Below are 17,077 nucleotides of genomic sequence, written 5' to 3' on the forward strand. Positions count from 1 at the left end.
AGGTACTTAAACATTTGTTGTCTAAGTTAAAGAACAAATAAATAAAGCCAGGACTGTCTGACATTTAAAGTAAGGAGTCTTTCAACTATAGCTATTAAAATATCTCCCTCCCATAATTTCTATTTTATATGCAGCAATTGAAACTGTAATCACAGCAAACATATATAATTACATGAGCAATTCATGATCTTTCTCATCTGCAAAAATTGTTTCCCGTCTAAAAAGTATCTTCATTTTTTTAAAGGTCTAATCCTTAATCCATCTACCGAGTCATTATGAATTATAATGGTCATATTAAAATGTGGAAATACCAAGTGGAAAACAGTGATACCAACGTATCTCTAAAATAAAACAAAAACCAGCAAATATATTTAAATGGTAAAATACGTGCATTCTGAATGACAAATAAAAGTTCACATCCTTATATTATGAAGAGATCTTAAAATTTAAAAGGAGGAGGAGGAACAAAAGAAACTGCCCATCAGGAAAATGGGCTAAAGATATAAATGGATAGTCAACAAAAAAATACAAATGGTTGGTAAACATGCTTTTAATTTTTTTTAGTCATTCATTATTTAAAAATGCAAATCAAAGTGAGATTTTTATTCAACTATCAGATTGGCAAAAATACAAAAAAAAAATTTACAAAGATTGATCATGTCCAGTGTCAGAGAGCATACAATGGTATGACCTTTCTAGAAATCAATCTGCTGGTTGATAAAAACATTCAAAACGTCCAGATCTTCTAGCCAGGGATTCCATTCCTAAGAATTCATATAAAGGAAATAAATACCTGCACAAAGATGCACATACAATTAATCATAATATCAATACAAGAGACCATCCTAAATGTCGAGAATTGCTTAAATTGATACATTCATATAATGCCAATAAAGAGATAGAAAATGTTATTACCATGAAAGGATGTTTAAGATATGATTGTCAAAGTTAAACAAATTTTATGACCCAATTTTTATAAGGTTTGAATTTGTAAAGGAGAGCAAATGCATGAGCAGAAGCACAGCCGAGAGCATCAATGTGAGCACAGATGCACTCACGCATCCTGAGGAAATGTGACAGTAATCTTGTGAGCAGATGTGTAGTCATCATCAAGGCGAATGATGATGGTATTTTTTTGCTTTTTGCTTTCTTCTTTCTTTGTAACTTCCTGAATTTTCAGAATATTTTACAATGAGCATATATAATTTTTGTGATCATAATACAATAAAATTATTTTTATTTAAAACTAGAGGCCTGGTGAACGACATTCGGGCACTGGGGGGGCAGGTTCCCTCAGCCTGGCCTGCGCCCTCTCACAGTCCGGGATCCCTCGGGGGATGTCCGACTGCCGGTTTATTTTCGCTCCCTCCACCACCACCGCTGTGCTCGCCAGCCGTGAGCCCAGCTCCTGTGGGAGCACACTGACCACCATTGAGTGTCTGCCCCATGGTGGTCAGTGCACGTCATAGCAATCAGTTGTTCTGCCACTTACCTTATTTGCATATTAGCCTTTTATTATATAGGATGATGTCAACTGTCATAAACCTGAGGTCCCATAAACTTTCAAGTGTTATTACTTTAATGTAAAAGGCTAATTAAAAATCAGTTGATGTGGATACCAAATGAATATATATATATATATATTCCTTTCAAATGATAAATTCAAAATCAAGTAGTTTCTATCCACAAATCATCTGAATTTATGATTTCTTTAAAAATGTTACTTCAAAAATTAAAGCAGAAATGTTTGTGTGCTATAGAATATACTTGGCATAAATATGCTATATTATGTCTTTGTGAAATAACTTGCATATGTAAAGTCCTAGAGACTTTGATTCTATCACTCAAAAAATCCAGCATCACTTGGTATGTTAACTTAGGAGCCTAACTTATACTCGTTATTTAATAAAGTATAATGGGAATTTTAAATTAACCATGGTTAAGTGTACCCACAATTAATCTTGCTTTTCCGTTAGTTATTGCACCCAGAGTGTGAGCAGGGTAGTTACTTGTTTGGTAGCTCTCTCACCTCTGTTTACGTTGAATGAAGCCAGGATTCTAGAAAAAGAAATGCTTAAAATAAATTAATTATTCAACTTGGATAGTGGATGAGCAAATGAACAGCTACTATCCTCAGGACTGACTGTGAATAACATCCAGGTATACCACTACCCTGTTCCCCACCTAGGGACTCTGGAAACTTTGGGGGCCACTTAGGTTGCCACAACAATTGGGGAGCCACTTTGGACCACATTTGCTAAACATGTTGCTATGCGGGGATCCCACCAAGTACTGCCCCATCCACAATGACAATAGTGTCCCCATTTAGACAGGAACCAAAATTTTCTTGCTCATTATTGTATTTCTAGCCTACTATATAGCAGGCATTAAGTAATTATTTGTTGAACAAAGTCAAAACAAGCAACTTCTAGCTTGAGTGAGAGACAAGATAAAATAATGAAAAGTGACAAAAGAGAAATTAGACAGTTTTCTACTTTGACACGAGAGGCCTTTGTGACTGTGCTCATTATATTTAGGGGACTTCTAGGATCAGATACATCCATCCGAGATATGGAGAAAAGCCTAACATTCCACACCCAAATATAAATTATAAGAGGGTTATTTTCGGATATACCTTCCTCTATTAGTAAAACTAAGCAATTGTGTCAACTTAAGACATAAACATTGTGCCAACTAAGCTCAATCTTGCCTTGGCAACTGGGTGGCAAAACAGTGTTGCGGTTTTAAAGTCTGCTGGGTTTAAGTTTGGCTTTACCATGCATTACTTGAGTAATTTACTTACCATTCTTATCTTAACATACCATTCAAACGCTGGCAATTTACTGAACATCCTCTAGCATTGGTCTTCTCATATATAAAACAGAATAATGAAACAGGTTCACAACACCCTATTCTTAGCTCCTGGGCCAGATATGTCACATGACTTAGAAATGTTTGAATTTTAGAAAGTACTACCAGATATCTTACACCCCAACTGGATCTAGAGCAGCAACCCATAATCACATACATTAACATTCCTATAGCTAAATGAATGAACGTTCAAAGTGTTCAGGTTTGACTAACTCAAAAACCCATGAGTTGTTTTGAGGCTAAATTAGTTTTGCCACAAACTTAGGGAACTGGTGATTTTTTAAAGCCTTTTGAAATTCATAAGTGAATATAAGGAATCATGGATCTGTAGGACCTACTCCCCTCACAGAGATAATGTGAAGGTTAAGTGAGTATATATAAGGTATTTACTCAGTGCCTCTCACATGGGTAGCATTTAATAAATATTGGTTATCATTATAAAACTAGAGGCCCAGTGCACAAAATTCATGCACTTGGGAGGAGGGGGTGTTCCCCAGTCTGGCTTGTGCACTCTCACAGTGCGGGAGCCCCGCGATTGATCTCCCCAAAGAGGTAGGCCCCGCCCACCCATCCAGGGCTCCTTGATAGATTGCCCCAAAGAGGTAGGCCGGAGCTGGGGGTCCCGCCTCTGCACCACGCAGGGCCGCCGGGACCCACCTCCGTGCTGCTTACATAGTGTCAAGTCCCTGCCTACCCGTGCTCGCCCGCTACGCATGCAGTCTACTGGTGACAAATTGTTACAGCGTGAGGGCATCACAGAGTGAGGGCACCACAGCATGAGGGTGTGACGACCACATAGGCTTTTATTAGTACAGATTAACAAATGAGATACAAGATAACTATAGTAGTAAGCTGACTTGTGTTAGCTAGGGTAGGAGGAAGGGGTAGGGTAAGTAGTGGTTAGAAGGGAATCTAAGACAATTATGTTAATTAAAATAAAACAAACTGAGAACCGATGGACCCTAAATTGAAAGAAAATAATGCATATATCACATTGAACTCTTAAGTAAACACTCACTTCCTTTTGATAAAAGGGAGTTTCTCCAGGAGTTAAGATCTAAAGATGTTTCATATTTTCTATTTTACATGTGGTTTCCTCCTACTTACAACTCTATATAGCTTTCTTCCTAAAAGTGGGTCTGATAATGAAGCTTTTGCTCAAGGTAGGTCCAAAACTGGTTTCTCCTTAATTTAAAAAAGCAATAAATTCTTGTGGACTATAGCAGGATAAGGTAAAATTTGGGAAATTAAATAGTAAATGCAAGAAGTATATTGAACCCTATCTCCAAAATATGCCCATTTATCTCCTCCCTGTCTACTGGTTTCCTGAACCAAACTTCCAGAGAAACTATAAGACTTATGGGGGAAATGAAGAGAACTATCACTTATTGGTACTACTCTTTGCCAAGCACTGGATTATGTACTTCACATATATCCCTTATTTAATTTTTACAAGACTGGAAGGCAACAGTTATCATCCCATAGTACATAAAGATATTGAAGTAATAAGTGGGTGAACTAAGATTCAAGCTCAGGTTTGACTAACTCGAAAACCCATAAGCTGTTTGCTCTAGAATACTTTGATAAAGGATAGAGCTTTATTTTGACATTCTTGACTGTTAGCTTCCTTTGTATTTGTATAAAGTATTTTTTAAGTGCACATAAGATTAAATTTATATCATCTCTTAGATTAAATGCATTATAGTTCTTTATATAATCCAAAATTTGAAATGCACTTGCAATTTTTATCTTAATTTATCTCTGAAAAAAATAATAAAAGGATATCCATAAATTACATGTATCCTCTTTAGTTATAACAGCATATTCATGTGCATATTGCATTAAGTTTCCAAGCAATTAGCAACACAATTATAGTCAAGGAAAGTCAAAGAACTTCAAATTTGGGAGAGATTTTAAAGATAAAATGTATATTTAGTTGAATAACCATTCTGGTCATGAATTTTTTTATGGGGTTTAACCTCCCAAATATCTCTACCATTCCAGAGTTTATTGACTTTTTAGGGGGTGTATTCTTTAGGACAAATTAAAATTACTCTTTCTATAATTTAAACTCATTCTATTTCAGCTGGGCTTTTAAGACGATAACAAGTCTCTAACATACCTGTCATTTTGCTACTTTATTGATTTTCACTGCAAGTTTGTAACAAAAAAAAGAAATACAAATACATTTGAAAACAGATTTTAAGTTTTCTCCCCTCCTTTCCCCAGACAAAATGAGTAACTACCATGCTTCAATCTTTCCTCACTCTTGTCAATATCCATTTTTGCTGCCCTTTAAAGTGCCTCTCTATGTTCAGAATGAACTGTTAAAAAAAATAATTGAACATTACCCTATACTACTATTTTAAAACCACTTGTCATTGGCCCTGGTAAAAAGCTAGGATCCTGTATATCCTGTGTACTACGTTAATTCAGTAAATTAACTTAGTTGAAGAGGAACAGAAGTAAAAGAAATGCCAGGCTTAACCCTTGTTTCTAACTCTACAGTGCCAGTAAGGAAAAGGTATATAACCTTGATCATCACTTTTAGTAGAATGCAAGAACAAAACTGAGGCATAGATTGCTACTCTAATTTACAGTCTTTGCAAAAATGAAAGCAGAATAGTCCTGAAATCCTATCTCCCAATGAAATACTACTCAAAGGAAAAAAGTCCAAAAGGGGCCTGCTCTACAGGCGACCAATAGTCCCCAGGTGGCTCCTGAAGAACTTTTATGACTGGAAAATCAAATTTGAATTATTGAATAATTTGAATATAATTACTTTTATAGTGAATAAGAATGCTAGAGTAAAAGTCGTAAGATCTCGGTTCACATGCTAGAATCTTGCTGGGTCTCTGGTTTGCCCATCCATATTATGGAGACAACTCCTACCCTCTAACTGACCAGCTGGGAAAAGTTAAATAAGATGCTACACACACAAGCCCTGGCCCGTTTGGCTCGGTGGATAGAGCATCGGCCTGCAGACTGAAGGGTCCCAGGTTCGATCCGGGTCAGGGGCACATGCCTGGGTTGCAGGCTTAATCCCCAGTGGGGGGCACGCAGGAGGCAGCCAGTCAATGATTCTCTCTCATTATTGATGTTTCTATCCCTCTTTCCATCTTACTTCCTCTCTGCAATCAATAAAAATATATTTTTTAAAAAAGACGTTTCACACACAAAATAACCTTGTAAAGTGTGATCTATATAAATGTGAAGTATATGCTATACAATATGTAAAACAAACATTTCCTTCCCTATCACTCCCCTATACAAGTCAACTACCTTATTTCACATATAATAAAGGATTTTAATGCTATCAAAGTGAATGGTCCAAAAATCATATTAAAAGAAAAAGTGAGACAGATAGACACATATAGAATCGTTCTCTATTGGTTCTTGGAATAATACAAGAGAAGGATTCTACCCACACATCTTTTGGGTTTTACTTTACATTTTCTCTAAACTATTTTTAATAAACATTATTTGTAAGCAATTTTAAGAGAATTATACTATGGAAACTTTTTTTTTTCCTCTCCGGGCCCACACAAGTTTTCACAGTTATTAGGTTCATATGTAAATACTGAGTAATAAGGAAAAGAAATGTCAGATTTATCTGTTTGATACAGACAATTCAAATGGTTTGAGAAATATGATGAAGTTGCAAGATTTCTTAGAAAACTATTTGGAAGAGTTTGTATTGTATTCCTTTAAATATAGCATGATAAAGATTATTAAAACTATTAAATTATAACTTCTGTATATAAATGCATCATTTTTTGTTATAAATCATGTTACAAATGTCTAAGACACAAAACTATTCAATTTATCTTTCTTACAACCTTATATCAAAAAAAGTATAAAAACTTGGAACACACATCAGGGAATATTTGGTGCACTCTTTGGAGGACTTCTATAAAACAACAGTTTTGAAATGGAGGATATAGCCCCAGTTAATTTTTCTTGAGTCTCGGTTAAGTTTCTTAATCAACAGATTATACATTTATCTTCTCATAGGAACTGAAGACTGAAGAAATGTTAAAATAGCAAAGTTTTATCATCTTAAAAGGACTGGCAATTTCATTTCAACTATGTGGGAAGGTAAGAAGTAATTTGGGTGCAAATATAATCTCACAGGTTAAAGATGAACAGTTTGCATGGACTCAGAATCAATGCTCATCCCTCTGATGCCCCTCCCACAACCCAGCCCACCCTCACCCCTGCCCCCACCCCCTTTTCACCTTTCTTAAGGCCTCTTATAATGGAAGCAGAAGTTCACACACCAAACTGTAGCACCTTCCTACATAGCCAACCCATTATTGAGTAGAACAATTATGACATCAGCACTATGTTAGCTAATTATTCCACCAAATAAATAAAATCCAATGATCTCCAATACGACCATGTCATTGACTTGATTACATATGGATAGCTGCTGTATTTTACTATCTTTAATTTGAATTCCCTCTGATATAAGCTTGATGTCTGGTAATGTGTGAAGCAATTGTGGAAATGCATGTAGCATGTACACTTAACTGACTGCCATTTTAGACTGCCAAACCCATGCATCATGGGTACCAAAGAGATGGGAAAATACTAACAAAGGGTCTGATATTTGTTTTCTCATTAAATGAGCCTGAGTAGTGCCTAGAAATTTCCCATTATAGGAGCCTCAATGCTCTTTCTTAACTATTTCCCTATAAATTATGCGTGCTAGCCACTACTTTTCAACGCAGCATGCCATTAATCCTACTTGGGGCATGTTAGGGAGGAGGGTAGGAAGGAGGAGTTCTCTTTTGGTTTCTAAGTCCCACAGAAAGCTATATTATTCAACGCTTTTAAAAATAATAACTGTAACTACATAACAAAGTGAAGAACACTCTAATACTGCTTTTTTCTTAAACATATATAAGTTCTAAAAGAAAATAAAATTCCTCACAGTATTAACTACCATCAGGAAAGGAAAACCTATCTTAAAACAAAATCCTCAAAAAGAACTTGGTAATTAAAATTGTATATGTAAAATGTTACTGAAAAATTCAAACATAAGATCTTATCTGACATGTTAAAATACTCTAAATTTTGCATACATATAGTTTAAAATTTATAGAGAACATGTGATCAATTACCTCATATTCTTTCCATGAGCCAAACTCAATGTATTCTCTACCATAAAATGCCAGAATGATCAAGTGGCCTAAAAATATTAAAAGCAAGAAGAATAAGGTAAATATTAAAAATAAATTATTTAAAATCTAGATGCTGTTATTTATTTAGTTTATGAATAAATATTGTGATATAACAATTATTTTTTCAGTATTTCTCAATTAGGTGACATACAATATTACATTAGTTTCAGGTATAAAACACAGAGATTAGACATTCATATAACTTATGAAGTGATCACCCCAATAAGTCCAGGAATTGATCTGATACTACAACTGAATTATATTTAAGGTATTTTTTTACATGACTATATTTTTAAAAGCTTCCTCCTTAGCCAAAAATGATATTGTTTTGATTTTACAGGGAAGGAAAGAGAACTTTCAAAGAATAAGCATACTATTCTAATAATCAAGAAAAATATGTTAGGACAAATAATACAGAGAACAATCCTAGAAAAACCTGTACCTTTAAATATTGATTTTTGTTGTTGTTGTTAACCCTCACCAGAGGATATTTTTCCATTGATTTTTTTTTTAGTGAGAATGGATAGGAGGGGGAGAAACAGTGAGAGAGAAGCATCCATGTGAGAGAGACACATTGATTAGTAGCCTCCCTTCGCACCCTGACCAGGGCCTGGGATGGAGCCTACAACCGAGGTATGTGCCCTTGACCGGATTTGAATCAAACTCAGTACCCTTTAGTCTGTGGATCAACACTATCCACTGAGCCAAACCAACTAGAGAGAAAAAAACAACAACTGTACTTTTAAGTGGTAAAGATGAAAGACCAAACAATTCTGAGAATCAGCCTGCTAATTTCTTGTATACAGCGATGTAAGTGAAAATGGATTAGCAGCTGACACACCTTTACTCATTCCTTTTTAAAATAAATAAGATTTAGTTCTTAAGAATAAATAAGTAAAGATACACAAGCAGGTCACAAAGGTCAGGAAAATAATGAGACATGCATAATTATTCAGTTTTATGAAAATTTTTAAAAGAAATCTTTGGTTCAGGAGAGAACAGGCAAGGCTATTTTAAACTAATGATTTTTATTGGCTGATAGAGTAAATTTAGGGTAACACTGCTATACAAACAGGAACTTAAGTGTATTTGTTTATGCATATTATATCTTTTTTTGCCCTAAATATGTCCCATAATATCAGAAATCAATTTAGTAGAGTATATCTGATCCTTTAGTCAATTATAAACAGCATCATACTGTCTGGCATGATTTAGTTTTATTTGTTTTTCTTTTTTCTTTAAAGGTAAAGATGACACTAAGCAACAGTTGCCATCAATTTTTATGTTGGTCCATTAAACTTAGAGAAATAACAAAGCAAACAGGTACAGCTCAGTATATATGAACAGGCAACAGTCTAAATACACATATTTGAGGTTACTTGAACAAGACAAGACAAAGATCACTACAATAATCATAGGTGTTTGCTGCATACAGCAAAAATGCAATAATCTACTAGTTAACACACCAGAATTCTCAAAAAGAACTTGGTAATTTTAACCCTATTATCAAATGGTCCTGTTACTTTACTGTCATTATGAAATATTACATAGTTTTCTGACGTGAGATATTATTATTATACATATTTATTATACACTAAATGACTAAACAATACTTCAGAACAACTTTGAGCAAAATGACTATGAATTAATTATACATACCTATTTCTAAGAAAATTCTACCTACCCCTTTAATTCTAATTTTTTTCTCCAACTTAAGCTCCCCTGCATTTAACTTTTTATGTGAATATCAAGTTAGAAAATTCAAGCTAATATAGTTATCTGCATCTTCTCCTCCAAACAAGTTACAATACCTTCTCTCTGACTACATCCTTTACTACCTCATTCTGAGACTAACAAAATCGCTCAAGATCTCTTTTCTTGATATCTTACAAGTTCCTTAGCCACCATACCAGTTCACTGATGATACAAATTTGTCTTTGTCACTTATCACTTTAACCTTAAAATCCAACTCATTTCTTAAAGCCTGTTCTCATATATTATTAAGTTATTCATTTAAGAATCACAACTATGTTAAGTACCACACATGCCGTACAAATATTAAATATACATGGTGCAAACGCTCCATGGGTAGCTCACACACTACCATGCCAATTCACAGCAAGACAGTCTCTCCCTCAAAGCTCCACATTGGCCCCAGGAGAACTTATTTTCCTCATTTCTTCCCATATTCTACAATGATTTTTTTTCTCACATCTCTGGCACAGCTATTCGAAGTATCTTCATCTTGCCCTTTAACATTTATTGCATCACTGCAATGTGCTTGGCAATGTACTATCAGTTGATTAGGATAAAATGGTAAATAAAACACAGTTATTTTGCATTCGGGTCCCACCTCATCTGCTCCCACATATTGTCCTAACTTTCTCAGTGGCTTTATCATTCTCCTGGAACCCAGTGATCTTTCACTTTTCCACCATCATTTTCTCATACTTCATAACTAATAGTAAACAAGTCCTGTTGGATTGGTACTCATGTCAGATGATCCATTTCAGCACCACCCTGAGACCTAGGCGAAAGGGGCCATTGCCCAGGGACTGGCACTATAGAGAACCCACTTTGGCCCACTGGTCAGGTACTTCCTCATGCAGTGAAAAGTCTGCACAGCCCAGGGCCATGCTCTCTGACTCCTCTGCAATCTACCTCAGCAGACTCCCAGGACCCTGAATTCCCATGCAAAGCCCTGAACTATCAATCCTAGGGAAGATGGAGATGGAGGCATTAAGAGTAGTAAAGAGATAGCTTTTAACGGGTGAGGCAAGGTTGCTTGTGGAGTGAGCATGTGGACATGCCATGGCAAAGAAAGAGCCTTGGGTACGGGGAAAGGGAGGTACACTGCAGGGCACAGAGGAGTTGACAGAGGCCATTTCCCTTTGCCACTACGTTCTACAACAGAACTGAAAAACCTGAGAATACTAAATGGTCATCCATCACATTTAAAGCTGTGCTTGTCAAATTAGGAGAAAAACCATATCTTAACAGTTAGTTGATTTACAACATTTACGTATGTAAAAATACCATGTTTCCATTTGTATCCTTTATATCCATTAGTGATTGGAATAGGCCTATTTGCAATGAAGGTTCCCCAGCTCCAATCTTTATTATAACTGCAATCTATCAAATAATGATGTAATAGTAGCAGAGTAGCAGTAGTAAAAGTAGCATTGATAATACCTCTCACTGAAGGTCCTAGAACAGTACCAAGCATTTAATCTATACTAAACTCTTTCATACCCCATTTGTTACTTACAATCCCACTGGCTAGTTATGCACATCTTATCTATAAATGGAAAGAACAAGTGACAAAAGAAGAATTCTAACCATGGTCTTTATGAACTAAAAGCCCAGGTTTGCCCTAGCCCATTTGGCTCAGTGGATAGAACGAAAGGCCCCAAGTTCGATTTCAGTCAAGGGCAAGTACCTCAGTTGCAGGATCCTCCCCAGCCCAGGCCCTGGCCAGGCACATGCAGGAGGCAACCAATCGATGTATTTCCCCCATATCGATATTTCTGTCGTTCCCTCTCTCTTCCACTCTCTCTAAAAATCAATGGAAAAACACCCTCGGGTGAGGATTAAAATAAATAAATAAATTTATTAATTAATTGCCCAAGTTCTTCATCCTATACTTTCTTTCAGATGAACTAGAGAGGTTTACCTGGCTTTACTTATTTATTTTTTTGAAAAAATTTTAAAATGTTTTTGCTGATTTTATTTTTAAAAATTTATCTTTATTGTGGAAAGTACTACAGATGCCCCCCTTGTCCCCTATTGACCACCTCTACCAAGCACCCGCCCTAGATCTACTCCCTGCCAATCTTTACATATCTGCCAGATTAATCTCCTGAAAGCATCACTTTCATCTTCACACTTGATCCACTTTAAAAATATATACTGTCTGATTATGCTCTATCCAGTTAAATTTCAAATCCTTAGCCTGATTTTCTTTCCACTCCATCTGCTTCATTATTTCTCAACAAACTCTTCAAACTCTTCACACTAAAATCTACCTCTAACATGTGCTAACATGTGCTTAACCCCCTCCTCACAGCCTTATACACCACTCAATCAATCTTCAAGATCCACCTCATGTACTACACCTCCTCCATGAAGACTTCTCTAACTACTCATGCCCAGAATCTTTTCGCCCCATTTTTTATTTACATGTAATACTGGTAGTTTCTAATCATTCAGCAAGTAATTAAGCTATGTACTTAGCATGGTGAGAACCACAAAGGATATGACATACCTTTTGACTTGAAATCACTTTATGGACTTAATCTGGTTGGAATGCAGTATAGGAGACTAGTAAAGTGGCTCTAACAACAGAGCACTTGGCTGAAAATCTGCCTTGATTACATGTTACCATAGACTTGACTAACCCATTTAGAAATTAACTTTGAGAACCCCAAAGAACCTTTGTTAATGTGCATTATATCTAGTCATACACTGGTAAGTGTTTAACTGCCAGCTCTCCTTCCCCTACCAGAAAGCTATATTTGTAGTTTCTCCTCATTTCCATGGTATAAACAATCTCAACATGACTAGTTTCAAGCTAGCATGTCACATCTAAACGCAGAGTTAAGAGGTGAGCAACATTGGCTCTCTTGAGTTGGTAATAATAGGATATAGTATATCACCAGTTATGTCTATCCATATTAATCATATCAGAAAATTAAATGGAGAAATTTAATATTAATTTTAAAATAATAAAACCAATGCATATAACATAAACATCTTTTTATGAAACATATCTAAATTTTTCCAAACAAAAGAGAGTTAATGAAAAGAGTGGCACTGTTTTACATTTTTATAAACTTCTCTAATGTCTTGCTTAAGAGAAAATAATTAGCTTCTCACATCTACTTCTGCACTCAAACTGCTATTTTGGTTTATGAAGAAAATGCAACCTCACAGACATTTAGTTGAAAAAGTTGGAACCTCCTGGAGCTGGTGACCTCAGGGGTCCTCCATTCACACTTTGAACAGCATTCATATACAGTATATAGTTTCCATAAAAGACTCTGATGTGAAAAGATGTTACCATTAAAAAGAGTTTGGACTAGTTTGGTACTTTTAGTTTTTCTTGCCTAGCAATTATCTCAATGTAAAGAATTCATAACTCAGACTGCACAGAAAAACAAACAAAACGTTTATATGATTCATGTGTGTATTTACATACATATGTATATAAATGTATATGTAAACATACAATATTTCCCCAATTCAACAACCCAAAATACTAAGACTAGCAAGGGGAAAAAAGATAACTATACAGTAAAAACTTCATTTTTAGAAGAAAAAAATTTCTATGCAGAGAGATTATTTATGAAGTTAATGTATGAATCTTCACTGAGCTGGACATAATAATCAATTAAGTAAAAAAGGTACAATTATATTCTACATTTTTACAAGTGGACAATTTCACCATATGTACAGGGTGATAAGTCAGCGTTACATATTCATTGATGTCAAGAAAAAACACTTTTATCAGAATTTATATATATATAAGGCTAATATGCAAAGCATCCCCTCAAGAGTTCAACTGGGAAACTAGGAGTTTGATCGCTCGCTATGATGTGTGCTGACCCCCAGGGGCAGCGCGGAATATGGTGGGTGATGAACTGTGGTGGCAGGGTGCTGAGGGAGCAAGGGAAGGAGGCGGCAGAGAGGAGGGGAGGCGGGGAACCTGATCAGCCCTAATTGCCCAGCTAGGCCTAGAGACCCTACCTGAACATGACTTTCGTGCACTGGGCCTCTAGTAGAATAATATTTTGTCTAACTCTGAAATTTAAAACTTCCCAAATTTAATGTTTTAGGCAATATTTAATTCATCAAAATTACATTATGGAACATTTTAACAATATAAGTACACAAGTATTAATCAAGAAAAAAATAATTATTTTAAAACTTACAAAACTACTGGTAACAGACAGTGGTTTTATTGGAAAAACTGTATCTGTGTAACATTAAGAGCTAATTTCCCTTGGCTCTAATTTCACTGTGGTTTGGTATACTACTCACTGTTAAAATATCAAGGCCACATTGAGCATGTTCTGTACCTCTTCGTTAAGCTCAGGTTGGCATTACCTTCTTCAAAGAATTGAAATAGGATAGCCATTGCTTACACCAGTTTAATCCCAATAGCTACTTCAAACCGTTGTGTTTCAAATCACTTCTATTCTTTTGCAAATAATATTTCTCATTAAATTAAATGCCTTTATGGTTCCTTTAGCAACAACAGAATATATTAAAATTTAAACTATATTTTGTAAATCAATGGCAAGCATGAACATTGTTTAGGGATAGGGCAAAAAGTGCCAAACGTAATCAGATTTTCATGCGACTGCACTGTTGACCTTCTTAGCAGAAGCTACTGCTATTTTCAGTTATTTTTTAAAAAATATATTTCCTTATTGATTTCAGAGAGGAAGGGAGAGGGAGAGATAGAAACATCAATGATGAGAGAATCATTGATTGGCTGCCTCCTGCACGTCTCCACTGGGGATCGAACCACAACCTAGGCATGTGCCCTTGGCCGGAACCGAACCCGGGACCTCCCACTCTGCAAGCCGACTCTCTATCCACTGAGCCAAACCGGCTAGGGCTATTTTCAGTTATTTTATATCAACCATGTAAAGTGCTAACACAAAGCAGTTTACTCACTTCTGCTGTTAGGCTTTCCATGGAAGAAAAATGTGGAGAGAGACTAAATGTTTAAATAATACAAGATTCACTGTACATATTTACTAAAATAAATAAATTGGCCCTATTCTTTAAATTCTACTTTTTGTTCAGAGTAATAAGTATTTCATCTGTTTAGTGCATATTTTTCCTATTGATTACTGATCTTGCAATCTTTAAAAAAAATCCTGCTCCAATATTTGAACCTGTGAAGAGGGGTTACTGATAAAAGTTTACTCAAAAGAATTCCTACACTGACCAATACTGAAAATGACTTAACAAAATATATAGTCCTTAATATCCCCTCTTTGAAAACAATATTGCTTCTAATTATATCCAGTTCCATGTTACCATGTTCAGCTGCCATCCTGTCCTGTGAAACCCTCCTTACATCCTATCACAAGGAGTAAACTAGAAAGATGATAATGACATACTAACTCTAGATTGCCATTCTGTTTTATATATATCATTTTACCTTTCACATTTTTCATTTTATAACCGAACTGAATAGGTAATATCCCCATATTTACATAAAACATGGAATTAGCATGAGTGTCTCACATAGCACAGCTTGGGCCTTTGTGGAAATTTCACAGTACCACCCAAGTACTATGACAGACTTCTATTAATATTGTGACAGTCCTGAAAAAAATCTATATTCACAATTAGTTGAGGGAAGTAATTTTCCTACAAATCTGTTTCATACTGAACCTGTGTTTGTGTCTTCAAGCATGAGCTGTGATTTCATAGTGTGGACTACAGTGCATATCCATGCCTCATGACATAAGAGACAGGGACAAGGTCATGAAATTTTACACTGTGTAGCAGGTCAGGCTACTTAACGGCTAAACTACAATTCAGAATAATTGATTGGCAGGACTGTTCTATAAAGTGCTCTGCAGTCACTATGTAAAATATACATGACATAGAGTAAGCAACAGTAAAACTTCAGAAATATCATTCATTAAAGGTTAGTAACAAGAGCCACATACTAAATTTTTCTCTAGGAAAAGCAGATAATTCAGTGTGGTGCAACTGATACCTAAATTGAAGTATTAAACTCGCCGTGGCTCTACTGGATTATTAAGAAAAAACTGCAAATATTTCAAAAATCTATAATCTAGTCCTAAAACTTCTTAAAGTTTTAGTGCTGCCTTGTAAAAATATTTACAGTACATTAGGATAACAACTTATCAGACAGCCACAGAAAGCTTCTCTATGGTGCCCTACAGTTCCCTGGATCTTTGACGCCTTATAAGATCCTCTCTAATAGGAAGCTAGTATAATTATTAGGTGGGTGTATTAACGTATCCCAATGGGAAAATGCAACTGTAGGTAACTGTTATAGAAATGCAAAACAGAATGCCTCTTAATCACTAATAAACATCTCAATCTAAAGCAAATTTATTGTTTAATAAAAGTTTACAGTATACCATTTAGTTGTTTCACGCCATGCACTTGCTTAAAGAGGTTGATTTTACCTTTAGCTAAAGCTGTGTATTTTCTAATCTGTTTAGGGCAGCTGTCAAGTAATCAGAGTAAGCAGTGTCATTTTAATAAGGACGTCTTTTAATAAAATATAATAAGTCACAAATACCTAATTTCCGCTCTTTACTGTAATTGCCACTCTTCACTGTAACTGCTACTTTAACAATCTTTTCCAAATGCTGCACAAAAGATGAACAAATCAAGGGTATTAGCATGTGTGTATATTTACAGCTTACTGCTGTCAAAGGCTATGTAGTTCCACTCCCTACTCCAGCAGCTATATGAGATCTGTTTCTTTTGATAGAGGCCTCCTGGTTTAGGTTGTGAATGTATCTGAATGAATCTCCTTTTCATGGCTATGTGGCAAACACATACTAAAAAGTATACAACAGAAATGTTGGCAAAGTTCTAGCACAATATTACTCCTTTAGGAATATCACTGACACTTTTACTGTCACTGTGAAAGACTGTACATTTTACTACTTTATTCTTTCTTTTTCAATAACCTATCTGCTAAATTAGTTATTCATAATTTCAAAAAACATTGTTTATATATAGTTGATGTAGCCTATTTTCTTAAATTTTAAAAGTTTATTATAACTATTAGTTTTACATACACATCCACTAAATAATGTACATAAAACAAAAGTTGCTGCAATATTAAAATAAATGAAGGATCCCAATAACAGAGAAAGCAAACTATTACAATTTTTATTTTTAAAAAGCACATTATGATTATTTTGCTACAGTTCAATTTTAAGTTTATGATGTTTTTTCTAAAATTCCCTGAAAACTTTTTTATATGATAACCTTTTACCTTTTTTACTTGTTTT

At 35.2% G+C, this 17,077-nt stretch overlaps 1 long non-coding RNA gene across 12 annotated transcripts in view; it reads right to left on the reverse strand.

Annotated features, from left to right (window-relative positions):
• LOC107183849 overlaps positions 1-17,077 on the reverse strand; it is an 86,754-nt gene that overhangs the window by 49,700 nt on the left and 19,977 nt on the right. For 7 of the 12 annotated variants that reach the window (XR_001514646.1, XR_001514647.1, XR_001514650.1 and 4 more), the window contains one exon: positions 7,998-8,065. This is a non-coding gene — a long non-coding RNA (uncharacterized LOC107183849). Of the gene's footprint in view, positions 1-7,997; positions 8,066-8,826; positions 8,831-14,096; positions 14,282-15,072; positions 15,083-16,353; positions 16,424-17,077 lie in introns of those variants that run through there. The other 5 variants (XR_001514653.1, XR_001514651.1, XR_001514654.1 and 2 more) reach the window with 5 other exon arrangements.

Source organism: Myotis davidii, unplaced genomic scaffold (genome assembly GCF_000327345.1).
Source record: "Myotis davidii unplaced genomic scaffold, ASM32734v1 scaffold83, whole genome shotgun sequence".
Classification (NCBI taxonomy): domain Eukaryota; kingdom Metazoa; phylum Chordata; class Mammalia; order Chiroptera; family Vespertilionidae; genus Myotis; species Myotis davidii.